The following is a 16,326-nucleotide window of genomic DNA, read 5'->3' on the forward strand; positions in this document are numbered from 1 at the left end:
GCCTTTGAATGATTCACTTCCTAAATAATAGAGGTTTGCACATTTTGAGATTATGTTCGGTTGATTTAAGAAATAATTTATGCTAAGGTAGTTGGTTAGAACTAAGAGGATCATGAAGCCGGATTCTACTTGTTTGTGGCTTGTTGGTAGTTGCTTCCTATGGTTGATTTGATACTAATAGTGAGTTTTTGCTACATTCGTGTGAGGTTCATTGTTTTTCAAGCCTTCTACATATATTTGCATGAGCGGCATGGATCCTTGACTTTTGCAAACCTAATCTTGAAACTTGACTCATAGTTCTTGAATTCGAGACCGAAACATTTAGGGAGGACAAAGGCATCTTTTCGGGGTGGTATGTTTTGTTTTTTTGTTCCTTTTGGGTTTACATTTTCCTTTTTGCTAACCATTTGAACATTTTCCATTCTTTTCAAGCCACATCTTTAGATTCTTGAGCCTTTTGTTTCTTTCTGTTCCATTTTTGGTTTTTGTGAAGCAAATGCTCATATTTTGGAGATCGTGGCGTATAAGTTTGGTTATTTGTTCGAAAATTAAAGCAAGATCGTTTTTTGTGTATATTTTGTGAATAATGGCAAGTGAATAAGTTCAAAAGTCGTCCAAAGTTAAAAAAGGCAAGGACAAAGGAAGTGCAAAGTTCAAAAGTCGTCCAAATGAAAAGAGGCAAGGACAAAGCATTACAATAAGAAAAAAAAAATTGAGAAATGAAAATCTAAAAATATTTTGATGTATTCTTTTCTCCATCTATGCATTAAGGACAATGCTTCCTTTTAGCTTGGGGGAGGAGCATTTACGCCTTTTGTGTATATGTTTGTGAATGTAGCTTTCAATAAGCTTGGGGGTATAAGGTGTATGTATTTTTGTTTGGTTTGGTGACTACTTGATTGTGATCCTAAGAATTGGCCATTCTTTTGCTTCATTGATTAGGAAAACCACCAATTTAAAATTTCTAGCCTACCTACACCCTTTCACGCCCTTGCATTACAACCTTTGGGAAAGCCCTTTTGACCTAAGTGGTTAAGTCATTCTTCGGAGGAGAGGAATGTGAGTTTTAGCCTAAGGAGAGGGGATGCAAAGTCAATTTGTCGAGTAGCCTAAATTTTTCTTTTTTCCGGTTCCTTCAAGGAATCATTGTGATGCTCACAAGAGGTTGTTATGAAGCTAGTAGGGAGAACGCGGTAAGATTGAACGGGATGAAAGTGGAGTGTGATACTTAGTTCTCTATGCTTAGCATGATTTATTCTTTTACCAACCTTGGATATCTTGAAATGTGCACACCTCTATTTATTTGAGAAAGTTTTTCATTCATTTGAATTGTAGTCATGATGAAAAAGCCCAACTCGTAGAGTTTTCCATCTTTCTCTTTTCTTTTTTTTTTTTTTATTTTTCCTTTTTGTTTTGCCTCATGTTCTTTTTATGAGAGTTATAGGTAAGCTCTTAGAAAACCTTTACGAGACTTCACTCGTCCTCTTTGGCAACTTTGGGGTTAAAAAGGCTTGTTGTAGCTAAAAAAACCGTGATTCCTACGACAATGAGTCTTAGTGTATATTCTCATCTTGAGTCTTTCTATTTCTTTTTGAATAAGTCTTTCATCCTTATTCTTTGTTGCTTTGTTTTGCTCGAGGACGAGCAAAAGTTTAGCTTGGGGGAATTTGATGAGTGTCATTTATGGCACTTATTTGGCCTCTTTTAGGATGATATTCATGCTATTTTATAGCCCTTTTCCTTAGCTTTTCCTTAGTTTTGTTCTTTATTTCGTTAGTTTGTGATTTCCATAGTTAGTTTCCTTGTTTTGTGCATTTCTTTGTTTATTTGTTCTTTTTCCCTTTTATTTGTTTGTTTTCGTTTGTTTTTAGGTTATGATTGTGTTTCCAAGGAATCCCGAGCCTTCCATTTATATTTTTCATCAATTTTGATGCCTCATGTTCGCCTTTTGGAACCTCAAGTTTAAAGGAACGCAAGGAGCAAGTCAAGAGATTGGTGCACGTATGCGGCGGGGGCGTCATCTTTTCCATGAACCCACCAAAAAGGCCCTTTCAAGACTGCCCACCTTGGTGTTCATCATCATCATAAAGACGAGCCCACGAGGATGAGCTTGGAAGAAGAAGAGGGGGGCTCCCCTGCTTCCAGGTGCGGGCGCGCACAAGGGTGGTGCGGCCGCGCACCTGGGTGGCGCGGGCGCGCCTAGTGCGGGTGCGAGCGCGCCTGCCAGGGCCCCTGTTCCGTACCCTTTTTGCCACGGCCGCGCCTCTCCTCTGTTGCGACCGCACCTTCCGGGGTTTCTTTTGGGACGATCTAACTAACTCTTCTTTTGTATCTTTCCTATATATAGTTTTTCCTTCTATTTTTAGAGAGAGAATTTAGAATAGAATTAGAGTTAGTTTTAGATTTTTAGAGAGAGAAACTCTAGATTTTTAGAGAGAGAATTTCATGGTGGATTGTTATTGATTGAAGATTTCCCCATTTCCTTTGATCTTTGTTCAAGTTTGTAAGGATTCCTTTTCTTTAATTCAATCTTTAGTTTGATTTCAATTGTTTTGTTGAATGTTCAAGTTTGATTGAAGTTTGATTGTTTTATGATTTGATGTTAGCTTGTTTAATTTGATCATGATGAATTTGTGTTTTAGCCATGTTTTGATCTTGATTTCAATGGCTAGTGAGTAGTTTCATTTCTAGGGTAATGGTGAAGCATGTATTAGTAATGGATTGATGTAACACCCTAGAAATTCCTTTCTTTTAAAATGCATGTTTTGCCCTGTTTAAAAATTTAAATAGGAATATCTTAGATATTACCGCCAACGTGAAAACGGCTAGGGCAACCATCAAAGACACACAGCGGAAGACTAATTTCAAAACCATTCAAAACAAGTCAACTTGAAAAGTCAACTAACGAAAGTAAAGTCAAAACCAAAGTCAAACGAAGTAAAATAAAACCATCCTACAACTTGGAACCATTATAGGCCCTTATTAAAACCAAACTAACTTTAAAACTTTTGCGTTAGTCATGCATGATAATAATATCATAAATAATTAAAGCATTAAACACATCATATACTTATAGAAACTAGCATGATTCGATCTTCACTTATGCCCATTCATGAATATGCTTCATCACCTGAAAACCTCCTCTCTACTTGTCCCCACTACTTGCCATTAGAAAATGGGTCGTCGTAGGGCCAAAGTAAAGACATGGCCCAACACACAAACACACACAATCAACAAAGCTGAGTACATAAGCGTAATTAAACACACTAACATGCTTTCACCTATCAACACACACTTACCTCACTGCACCTGTTTACAAGAACACACAACAATCAACAACACACATTAACTAGACACTAAATAATTCATTTAGCGTTGATTACGCATCGAACGGGTTTCCAACTATACCTCCCCCAAATAAATTAAGGTTAACTGACACGGGAACTAACCGTGCCAGCGACAAAACCACTCAAAGGTGGCGGAATTCCTGCGCATAATAATAAATAAAAAGGAATGTACAACGTCCTGTACTCCATTAGAAGTTATGGTTAAATTTAAAACCCCATAACTCTCCCCATTGTTCATGCTCATGGTATATACGTTCCAAGAGTTTTGGTGCGTAATCTCTTTCACTTTACGTTATTTATGCGTTATTGGACTAGGTGATGACTCTCAAAGCATAATAAATCAATCAACAATAATTATTCAATCAACCAAACATACCAATTTAATTCTTGAATAATTAGTTACCACATATTATTTAATGTTGAACCCCTCACTACTACAAAAATGGCCAAAGAGACCCGTCCAATAAAGCCAAAGAGACTGCTTTAGAGGCGGTCTCTAGCTAAGCGGTCTCTTTGGCAAAGAGACTGCTTTGATGGAAGCGGTCTCTAGAATGAATAAACTAAGACCGCCTATTGCTGAAAGGCGGTCTCTAGAATAAGAAAACTAAGACTACTTATTGATGTTAGGCGGTCTCTTTTTTTGGAAAACTAAGACCGCCTATTGAACTTAGGTAGTCTTTGTTTTTTGAAAGCAGAGATCGCTTAATTAACTTCACAGGTCTCTTGGGCATAATTTAAAAAAAAAAAAAAAAAAAGCTTATTTTATTTGATTTTTAAATCGTAAATTAAAATTACATTTCATCAAAATAACTAATTTATTTTTATACATTTAATATATTTATACATGGTATAGAGTATATAGTACAAAATTATACAAAATCGATAATTACATATATAAAAAAATCATTAATCCTATAAAAAGCTTGTTCATCCCGAACTTCAACAACTCATTCGTGTAGATCTTCTTCTTTAGCTTTGAATATGAACTGATCCATTCGATTATAAGCTGCAATTAACATATAAGAATTAGCTTAACCCAGAAAAATTGTAGTTAACAACAACCTCCACCTCAAAAACAGAATTCAAATGGAGTGCCCAGAAAAAACTATTCTACCCTAATTGAATTGTTAAAATCATTAATAACCTATGAAAAATGAAAGAAAAAGTATAACTAAACAGAAATTTTTTATAAAAAAAAAAAAAATTACAACAAGTTCGCTAAAATTAATCCTATTTGTGAAATGAGATCTGACTTTTAGTTTCAACACACTCTTTTGTTTGGTTGTTTTTGTTTTTTTTTTTTACGGGATCTTTCGTTAGGTATTTCAAAATAACCTTTCAAGAGTAAATCTAGTTATCCATTGTGATTTTGAGCCGATTATTGTGATTTTGAGATGTATTTTCATCTAATTTAAAGATTGTAAACTACAAGATTTTTTTAAAACATCAAATAAATTATGGAAAAAAAATTCAAGAAAAATAACCCACACATTTCAAATCGAAAATCAACTCATTCTAGAAAAATAATATACAAAATTAAAAGATGAAGAGGGGGAGAGAGAGAGACAAACCTTTGAACCCAAAGAGAAAGTGCCGAGTGTTCGAGCATGAGAATGACGAGTTGATTGCAGAAGCACCGCCGCGTGACAAGCAAAGTTGAGGGATGTATAGGGTGGAGTTATGTTGGCGGGGCTGAGATCGAGAAGGAGAGAGTATGGGTGAAGGACTGTGAGTGAGATTGATGGAAGTGCAAAGGTTAGAGGTGGTTGCATGAATTGAAACAAAATAGAGAGAGAAAAGCAAGGGAAGGATTGGAAGGAAGGAGGCTGGAAGCAATCTAGGGTTGAGGGAGTATCAAAAACGGGTTGGGGTAAAGCCCAAAAGCTATAAAGGGGATTAAAAGAGAAAATGATAAAGTAAAAAAAAAAAGTAGCGTGTAAGCGTGAAAAAATAGCAAGAGACCGCCTAACTTAAATATGTGGTCTAATGTGCTAGATGCAGAGACCGCCTAACTTAAATAGGCGGTCTAATGTGTTAGTCTAGAGACCGCTTTTTTAAGAACACGGGTCTCTCCATTTTAAAAATTACAAATAAAAAATTCAAGAGAGACCGGTTATCTTTGGTAAAGGGTCTTTATTAATTTTCACTTTCTTAAGGTAGTATGAGAGAGACTCGTTATTTGTAATATTGGGTCTCTTGAAACAAAGAGACCTGTTATTTAATTAAGCGGTCTCTTATCTTAGGTCTCTTTGACCATTTTTGTAGTAGTGCCTTTTAATTCTACCTCAATGTCAAAGACACCTTAAACGCATAAAGCGCCAAAAATCCTATCCCTCGGTGTTAAAAACACCTTAAGTGCACAAAGGCACCAACATACAATTTATTCCTCGTGTACATAGACACTTATATAGCTCCTTCCTCATTCTTAAAGCATCAATAAAAATTATTTGAACCACAATAAAATTCATTTTCAATATTCTTAACATAATTAAACATGTAGTTTAATTAATCATGCATTCTAACATGCCATAAATAAAAGTGTGGTTCAAACAGAACATGCCCAAAATATAATTTTCCAATCCATAAACCATCACAAATAATTCATGCTTCACAATCCAATCACCAACACCATTAATTCACAATTCCATACATAAACCTTAGCATGATACAACTTGTAATTGATTGAAATCAAGCCTAACATGATTCTACATCATCAAAATATGCTAAGTACGAGAACGTACCTCAAATAAGCTCTTAAAATAACCGAGTACTCTACAACAATTCTCGAACCAAGTCTCCTACATAAAGGGACAATAATACTATATTAATTACCCTTGTATACACTATTTCCAGCAACTTAAACTCACTTTAAATAACTTATAATAATCTGAAAATTATTTAAAAACCCCTAATTAAACTCCTTTTTAATGGATAATCACACCCTTTTATTAAAAATCACAATTATACTACTTCAAATAAAATTCCAACATTTTAAACTAATCAAAAATCCTTTAAAACTTCATCAAAATACATCTTTAAACTCAAGGATAAAATTAAATTATCCATAAAAACATTAAATTATCTCTTACTCTTTAAACTCAAGGATAAAATTGAAAGCATAAAAAAAAATTCGTTAAAAATCAAACACTGCTCGAAAATCATATTTAGAGGCTGAATTTGGCCACGAGTGGGTGGTGCTCTCTACCAAAGCTAGTGAGTCTTTCTTAAAACGTTGTTTCCACAGGAAAAACACTACATTTTTATCAAAATCGGAGGAGTTCAGAACCTGATCGGGATTAAAACGGGATTAATATTAACGAACATAAATCTAATAATTAAAACATGAATTTACGTGTTCAAAATAATCTGGAATTAAGTTAAACTAATAAGTAGTTATAATCACCAAAATTTCAAAACATCATTACTATAAAAGCCCTAAATCAATTATTCATAAAATCCCTAAAATCATGATTTTCATTAATTAAAAACCCTAGGTTATAAAACTTACAAAATTTGAAAATTATAAAGTTTAATCATCAAAATACAATTTGATACTAATTAAATTAATTTCAAACAATAAAATCAAAACCCATAAAACAATAATTATAATTACACAAATTAATAAAACAAAGGAGAGAGAAAATATGACTAACCTTTTTGTGTGGCAAATTTTTGGGGATTCATGGGGTATTTATAGAGTAGAGAGTGTAGGGTTGAATTTGGGCTTATAAAAATGTGAGCTTGAGTTAAGGGATAGGGCTTAGTTATGGGTTTTGGAATGAGTTATTCCAATAAGAGTATGTAGGAATAATTTACATTGCCTAATAATTAATAAACGTTTGACCCACAACATATTTTACTTTTATAAAACTTTATATTTAAAATACTTTAACCCTTTAAAATATTTAATTAAAATACTTGAGCCCTTGACAATACATTTTATTAATACTTAAATACTTTATAAAAATACATAAAAATACGGGGTATTACAATTGATGTTAATTTGGGGAAATTGATGGATTTGATGATGTGATTAAATTGGTTAATTGATTATGTGCATATGTGTGTTTGATTTAGGCTTGATCACCCTAGTTATTCACACTAGATTTCATTGTAGGTTCACATTGATACGGACCATTGATTTGTGGCTTGCATTTAACGATTAAGGTGTCTTGTGACATTCCTAGCTAGAGTTTATCGTAGTTAACGCTAGTTAGACCTCTAGGAAAATAACTTGATATGCTCTTTTGGTTGCATGATTGGTTTTCCCTCGCATCACTCGACTTAGTCAATTCTTTCCCAATTAGCGGAATCCGTTAAAAGTATATGTGGATCCCGAGCCCTAGTATTTATTACATTTGTCCAAACCTAGCTTGTCTAGTTGTTTAGCATTCACACCCTTACCTAACCTCTCCGAAATAGCTTGACTTGGAAATATAAGATCGATATTCATTCCTTAGTGGTTCGACCCTCAACTTACCATTATACTGTTTGGCCTTGGGTAGGGGTTTCAACGATCTAGTCTCGACCCTCGTCATTTGACTTTCTTTTGATTCATAAAGCTTTGTTTGAATGTGTTTGAATTTATTTCGATCCAAAACGCTTTGTTTGAATATGTTTGACATTCGTTTGATTCAAAAAGTTTGTTTGAATGTGTTTGACTTTCATTTAATTCAAAAAGCTTTGTTTAAATGTGTTTGACTTTCATTTGATTCAAAAAGCTTTGTTTGAATGTGTTTGACTTTCATTTGATTCAAAAAGCTTTTTTTGAACGTGTTTTACCTTCATTTTATTCAAAAAGTTTTGTTTGAATGTGTTTTACTTTATTTCAATTTAAAAAGATTTATTTGAATGTGTTTGACTTTCATTTGATTCAAAAAGATTTGTTTAAATGTGTTTGACTTTCATTTCTTCAAAAATCTATGTTTGAATGTCTTTGACTTTCATATGATTTAAAAAGATTTGTTTGAATGTGTTTGAATTTCATTTGATTCAAAAAACTTTGTTTGAATGTGTTTGACATTCTTTTGATTCAAAAAGCTTTGTTTGAATGTGTTTTTACTTTTTTTCGATCCAAATAGAATTGTTTGAATGTGTTTGACTTTCTTTTGATTCATAAAGCTTTGTTTAAATGTGTTTGAATGTATTTCAATCCAAAAAGATTTTTTTGAATGTGTTTAAATTTTATTTGATTCAAAAAGCTTTTTTTGAATGTGTTGGACTTTCATTTGATTTAAAAAGCTTTGTTTGAATGTGTTTGACTTTATTTCGATTCAAAAAGATTTATTTGAATGTGTTTGACTTTCATTTAATTTAAAAAGCTTTGTTTGAATGTGTTTGACTTCCATTTGATTCAAAAAGCTTTGTTTGAACGTGTTTTACCTTCATTTGATTCAAAAAGCTTTGTTTGAATGTGTTTTACTTTATTTCGATTCAAAAAGATTTATTTGAATGTGTTTGACTTTCATTTGATTAAAAAATCTTTGTTTAAATCTGTTTGCCTTTCATTTGATTCAAAAAGCTATGTTTGAATGTGTTTGACTTTCATATGATTTAAAAAGATTTGTATGAAAGTGTTTGACTTTCATTTTATTCAAAAAGAATTGTTTGAATATATTTGCCTTTCTTTTGATTCAAAAAGCTTTGTTTGAATGTGTTTTTACTTTTTTTCGATTCAAATAGAATTGTTTGAATATGTTTGACTTTCTTTTGATTCATAAGGCTTTCTTTGAATGTGTTTGAATGTATTTCGATCCAAAAAGATATCTTTGAATGTGTTTAAATTTCATTTGATTCAAAAAGCTTTGTTTGAATGTGTTTGACTTTCATTTGATTCAAAAAGCTTTGTTTGAATGTGTTTGATTTTATTTCGATTCAAAAATATTTATTTGAATGTGTTTGACTTTCATTTGATTCAAAAAGCTTTGTTTGAATGTGTTTAATTTTATTTCGATTCAAAAATATTTATTTGAATGTGTTTGACTTTCATTTGATTCAAAAAGCTTTGTTTGAATGTGTTTGACTTTCATTTGATTCAAAAAGCTATGTTTGAATGTGTTTAACTTTCATTTAATTTTGAAAGATTTGTTTGAATGTGTTTGACTTTCATTTGATTCAAAAAGCTTGTTTGAATGTGTTTGACTTTCTGTTGATTCAAAAAGCTTTGTTTGAATTTGTTTTACTTTATTTCAATTCAAAAAGAATTGTTTGAATGTGTTTGACTTTTATTAGATTCAAAAAGTTTTGTTTGAATGAATTTGACTTTCATTTTATTCAAACAGCTTTGTTTGAATGTGTTTAACTTTCATTTCTTTCTAAAAGCTTTGTTTGAATTTGTTTGACTTTCATTTGATTCAAAAAGTTTTCTTTGATTGTATTTGTTTTTTATTCAATCTAGAAAGATTTTTTTGAATGTGTTTGACTTTTATTTGATTCGAAAAGCTATGTTTGTATCTATTTGACTGTTTTCGATCCAAAAAGATTTGTTTGAATGTGTTTAACTTTCATTTGATTCAAAAAGCTTTGTTTGAATGTATTTGACTTTCATTTAATTCAAAAACCTTTGTTTGAATGTGTTGACTTTCATTTGATTCATAAAGCTTTGTTTGAACGTGTTTTACTTTCATTTGATTCAAAAAGCTTTGTTTGAATGTGTTTGACTTTATTTCGATTAAAAAAGATTTATTTGAATGTGTTTGACTTTCATTTGATTCAAAAAGCTTTGTTTAAATGTGTTTGACTATCATTTGTTCAAAAAGCTATGTTTGAATGTGTTTGACTTTCATATGATTTAAAAAGATTTGTTTGACTGTGTTTGACTTTCATTTGATTCAAAAAACTTTGTTTGAATGTGTTTGACTTTCTTTTGATTCAAAAAGCTTTGTTTGAATGTGTTTTTACTTTTTTTTGATTCAAAAAGAATTGTTTTAATGTGTTTGACATTCTTTTGATTCATAAAGCTTTGTTCGAACATGTTTGAATGTATTTCGATCCCAAAAGATTTCTTTGAATGTGTTTAAATTTCATTTGATTCAAAAAGCTTTGTTTGAATGTGTTTGACTTTCATTTGATTCAAAAGGCTTTGTTTGAATGTGTTTGACTTTATTTCGATTCAAAAAGATTTTTTTGAATGTGTTTGACTTTCCTTTGATTCAAAAAGCTATGTTTGAATGTGTTTGACTTTCATTTAATTTAAAAAGATTTGTTTGAATGTGTTTGGCTTTCATTTGATTTAAAAACCTTTGTTTGAATGAGTTTGATTTTCTTTTGAATCAAAAAGCTTTGTTTGAATGTGTTTTACTTTTTTTCGATTCAAAAAGAATTGTTTGAATGTGTTCGACTTTCTTTTGATTTAAAAAGCTTTGTTTGAATGTGTTTTTACTTTTTTCGATTCAAAAAGAATTGTTTGAATGTGTTTGACTTTCTTTTGATTCATAAAGCGGTGTTTGAATGTGTTTGATTATATTTCGATCCAAAAAGTCTTGTTTGAATGTGTTTAAATTACATTTAGTTCAAAAAGCTTTGTTTGAATGTGTTTGACTTTTATTTGATTCAAAAGGCTTTGTTTGAATGTGTTTGACTTTATTTCGATTCAAAAAGATTTATTTGAATGTGTTTGACTTTCATTTGATTCAAAATGTTTGAATGTGTTTGACTTTCATTTAATTTAAAAAGATTTGTTTGAATGTGTTTGAATTTCATTTGAGTTAAAAAGCTTTTTTTGAATGTGTTTGACTTTCTTTTGATTCAAAATGCTTTGTTTGAATGTGTTTTACTTTTTTTCGATTCAAAAAGAATTGTCGAATGTATTTGAATTTCATTTGATTCAAAAAGCTTGGTTTGAACGTGTTTTACTTTCATTTGATTTAAAAAGCATTGTTTGAATGTGTTTGACTTTCATTTGGTTCAAAAAGCTATGTTTGAATGTATTTGACTTTCATTTGATTTTGAAAGATTTGTTTAAACGTGTTGGACTTCCATTTGATTTAAAAAACTTTGTTTGAATGTGTAGACACCCATTTGTGTCTCCCCAAAACCAAACCCAGTGATGAGTACCTTTCACGTCGAATCATAATTGAATGAAACGAAAGTGTGGAAAGATCTAGTGTTGCGGAAAGTTTTTATTTCTTTTCTCTTCTCTCTGTTTTTGAAAACTTTATTTTAAGAAAACAGCCAATCCAGTTTGGTTGGTCCATGATATGGGTCCAATAGTGGTGTAGTTGGATAGGGCTTGCAAAGACCTTTCCAACGATATATTATAAGCCCAATTCCGATGAAAATTGAGGAAATTATGGCCAAATTACCAAACTGGGCCCGGTTTGAGCTTTATGTACGGCCCAATGATCTAGGAGAGGGCCTAATATGATTTATCATTCCTAATGCGATTAGGAATGGTTTTAGTCTTCTAGATTTTTCTAGAAGGTTCTTTTCATTCCTAATTCCATTAGCATTGATAAATTGACTTTGTTGACTTTTCAGAGTTTTAATCAAAATCAAATAGCATTTTCGAAGAAATTATATTATTTTATCCTCCAGTACGGTAAACTTATCGGATTTTCAAAAACGCGTTAAAATCAAGCTTGGCGTCCAACCCCAGGCCTTGGCGCCTGGAACCAGGCCTGTCGCTAAGGCTGGTGCCTGGCGCCAGCTAGCCAGGGTTGGCGCCAGCTTTGTTTCCTGAGCGTCAGACTCTGTTTTGTTAATTTATCTTTTTTGGCTGATTTTCTCTATAAATATCGTATTAAAAACTCCGTTTTGATTCACCAATCATCACCAATCATTCATCATCTACATCTATCATTCACCATTCATTCACCAATTCTCCTCATTCACATGTTTTCCTCAACAATTAGTTTTAATTAGCATTCTTTCATTCATCTCCCTCATTCATCTTTCCTCTAAACTTTGCTTTTTTAATACAAAATTCCGCATTCACAGGATCTAGACACACCTAGCCATATTCGAAGTTGCTTTCGCCCTAGACGTGAAAGGTTTTAATTTCTTAGGGTTTGGTCCCAAATCTCTCTTTCAATTATTTAATTTAATTGTTTGTTTATTATTTTCCTTAAAGTTACTAACGTGTGTATTTTATTATTAGAAAGAGGTACGAGGCATCAAAGTAAGTACTTTAATGGTTTTTAATTGATATTATGATGTAGAAATCATGTTTATATTGTTATTATGATTCCTAGTATCATGTCTAGGGTAATTTTAATATTAAATATGATTGTTATGATGCTTCCTATGTTCTTCCTAATATTTATGATTGTTAGTATCATGTTAGGGCTAAAGATTTGATTTTTGTTGCTTAGTGACATGCTAGGGTTTGTTATTAATCTTGTTAGTATCATGCCTAGGATCTTGCTATGCTTTAATATTAACATGAACATGATTATGATTATAATTGTTATTATTATTATTATTATTATTATTATTATTATTATTATTATTATTATTTTAATGTTGGTTATTTTATTTATGATTATTATTGTTGCTTGATGATTATTTATTGTTATTGCTTGATCACCTTTTATGCATGTTTAAAGGGAATTTGGTACTTGTAATCACGCTTAATAAGATAATTAATAATCTTGTTAGGGTTAATTGTGATTATAATTCAAGTGATCACCAATAATAGTTTATTTGTGCATTAATATTCAACCAACATAGATTAAACAGGTTTAGGGTAAACCTATTGATTGTATGTTAATCAGAAAGCGCACATGAATACGATCAGAATAAAGTAGAGGCCTATTATTAGGGCAGGTTCAATCTCTTTTAGGTTGGATTTGTACCTTCATTTTGATAATGATTATTATTATAAATGTTTATTCTAATGATTGATTATTTATTATTATGTTGCTTGATATTTATTATTTATTACTTGATCACCTTTTATGCATGTTAAAGGGAATTTGTACTTGTAATCACGCTTAATAAGATATTTGATAATCTTGTTTAGGGTTAATGTGATTATAATTCAAATGATCGCCAATAATAGATTTATTTGTGCATTATATTCAACGCTTAATAAGATATTTGATAATCTTGATCACCTATTATTAGGGCAGGTTCAATATCTTTTAGGTTGGATTTGTACCTTCATCCCCGAACCCTTATTTGGTTCTAGACCTTATGGAGTTGACGATCTCTTGGATCGTTAAGGGGTGTAACCTTCACCTCGTGAACGGTTTACAAGTTCCTAAAAAACTTGTTGGCGACTCTTTTGCTCTATCTTCATCCCTTTTGGACGCCACCGTACTTTAGTGTATGATCACAGTGGGGTTCAAGCTAGTGTTATTTGAAAGGCTTGAAATTATTCCCCACAGTTTTTGGCGACTCCACTGGGGAGGATTTCTATTTTAAGTCCTTAATTTGTTTCGGCAATGATTTAGAATGATTGGATGAGACTCGAAAAGTTCTAAGTATTTCATGTGCGTAATTTTGATTAACATTATTGTCATATGCATAAAAAGGATCTCATTGGAAAGACCATCCGTAATGAGTCAAAAACATAGGATTTTACACGTAGGAAATTTGAGGAATGTCTTTCACAACTAGGACTGAAATAACACCGCGCGAAACTGGAAGATTTTATCGAGCACAGAAAGCTACTGAGGCATGTGGGAAGTAGCGTCAGGGGCCAGAGCTTGGCGCCACAATTTTAGCCGTAGCGCCAGACGCCAGTATTGGCGCCAGGCGCTATAGTTAAAAGTTGGCGCCAGTCTCTGATTGCTGGCGCCAATTTCCCCCAATACCGAGCCAGAAATATGCGTTCTAATTTCGACCGGTTTTTCGTATTGTTTGCTCGATCCTACTTCCTGATTGAATTTTTTCTCACTTTTCTGAAACCCATATGTGTTCTATATATGGACATAACCCTCTGGGAATTCATGCTCCATCTACCCGATTGAACGCTCCGTGCAACAAAGGGTACATCCGAGATGTTGAATTCACCAAACCATGGAAGCGAGTTTTTTCTAAAACTCGCGGTGTCCCATCCACTCGCGCCAACCCTTCACGGTTAGGCTTCCGCGCGGTGCATCCGGACAATTAACCATGGACCCTCTTTGACTAAACCATATCCCGAACTTTAGAGAACTAGAGCCATGGTTAGGTTGCAAACGCATTGCATCATATCGTGCCTACTTGACTAATTGTGCATTATTTGTTGTGCATATATATTATATGTTTCTCTTAACCGTTTGTTGATTTGTGTTAAGATTGAATAAATTAATGACTTAAAGAACTTTGCCTAAATTAATTAATTAATTAATTATTTAATTTGAGTCAATAAAATCTAATTTTTCAATCGGAATTGACCTAATACGTCTTTAGGCATACCCCAGGTTACTAATAACACCGAAAACAGTCCCAGACCGAAGCTCCACTATTGGCGCCAAGGTCTGAGCTGTAGCGCCACACTATGGAGTGTAGCGCCTACCGACAGCAATGTTGTCTGGCGCCAAGCTCCACAGTGTGACGCCAGTCCTGTCTCTTGGCCGACAGTTCGAATTATTAGTCGAGTCATCACCTAAGGTCTTATTAACCAGTTTGCTAATTAATTCGGTTAATTTCCGCTGTCAATGACACCTTGTTGAGTCATTAATCGAGTCTTGGTCACATAGTCTAGCCACATGGTCATGACACGAGTCTTAACGCACCATCTACACTCACTAGTATTAGCACACACTTTGAGTATATGTCACCATGACCATGTCTTAGGTTCATGCATGAGTCGGTCTTTTCCGTCATTTGAGTTGGGGGGTACATTCTACTCCTAATTCCTCATATCCCTCCATCTAAATCTTCTTCACATTCTTCCATCTTTTTTCACTTCCTCCATTAATTTCATGACGAATAAAGTTTGAGTCAAATAATTAACAATAAGTATCCCTAAATTCCTTTTCCACAGTACTTGGTCAAGGAGAGAAGGGCGATTAATCAAGGATAACCTCTTTATGCAGGTCTCGCTCTTTGATAAATCGATTCGTTAAAAGAGGAAGGCTAAGAAGATAATGGCAACTCAAGAAGAAGTCAATGATCTTAAGAACCAACTGGCTACTGTGACTAGCTAAGACACTGAAACTTCTCGCACTTAGGGTCGATGACCCCGTGAAGCAACAACAGATGAACCTCATGCAAGAGAGTCTAAGCAAGCTATCTAATGACTATAAATTTCAGGGCATGAGTTCACAAGGGGTCTCGCTGGACAAGGAACTCCTTCCGCAAAAGTTCAACGCCAACGACATCCCAAAATTCAAAGCAACTGATAACCCATACTTTCATTTAAGAGCATTTGAAACTATAATGAGCATTAAGGGTATCGATAAGAAGGTTTTCCCCTCTCTGTTCTCACTATCTCTCGAAACTGTTTGTCAACAATGGTTCTTTTCTCTCGAGAAAGAAAAAACCTCTTCTTGGGAGTCGATAACAAACGCTTTCATAGATAGATATAAGTGCAACATCCAAGACGAAACAGACTGTAGACAACTCGAGATGTTAAAACAAAAGGAAAATGAAGGGTTCACTTCTTTCTTCAATAAATGGAGGGAAACTTCCGCTAATATGGTCAAGGCTCCTACCGAAAAAGAATCTGTGAGGATGTTTATCAAGAATCTCCAAGGGAAGTATTCAAAGCACTTAAAGTACCAACACAATTTAGATACTTTCAAAGTTGTCTATAATATAGGCATTGACATTGAAGATGACCTTTTGAAAGATAATGGTGCGAGAGGAAAGAAGAACGACCATCCTTCTTCTTCCTCTCCCATTAATGAAGTACATGCCACGAACGCCTCTAAACCACGAATCCAGAGATCAAAAACAGTGTTCACTCCACTTGGTATGAGTTATGAAACGGCTTTCGAGAAGCTACATCACAAAGGACTAGTCATGCACATAGGGCCCATCGAATATCCAGTTCCAGAAGCTAGGCCACCTAAGTGGGACCCTAATAAGCACTGCAAATATCATCAAG

At 33.1% G+C, this 16,326-nt stretch overlaps 1 long non-coding RNA gene across 1 annotated transcript; it reads right to left on the reverse strand.

The window, feature by feature from the left end:
* Positions 1-4,086: 4,086 nt before the first annotated feature.
* Positions 4,087-5,198, reverse strand: LOC145585805 (uncharacterized). Its single transcript, XR_014100730.1, has 2 exons — positions 4,919-5,198; positions 4,087-4,353 (listed from the first exon to the last, which is right to left on the reverse strand). It is a non-coding gene; the product is annotated as an uncharacterized LOC145585805 (long non-coding RNA).
* Positions 5,199-16,326: the final 11,128 nt, after the last annotated feature.

The sequence above is a fragment of the Chenopodium album genome, chromosome 2 (genome assembly GCF_948465745.1).
Source record: "Chenopodium album chromosome 2, dcCheAlbu1.1, whole genome shotgun sequence".
NCBI classification, from domain to species: domain Eukaryota; kingdom Viridiplantae; phylum Streptophyta; class Magnoliopsida; order Caryophyllales; family Amaranthaceae; genus Chenopodium; species Chenopodium album.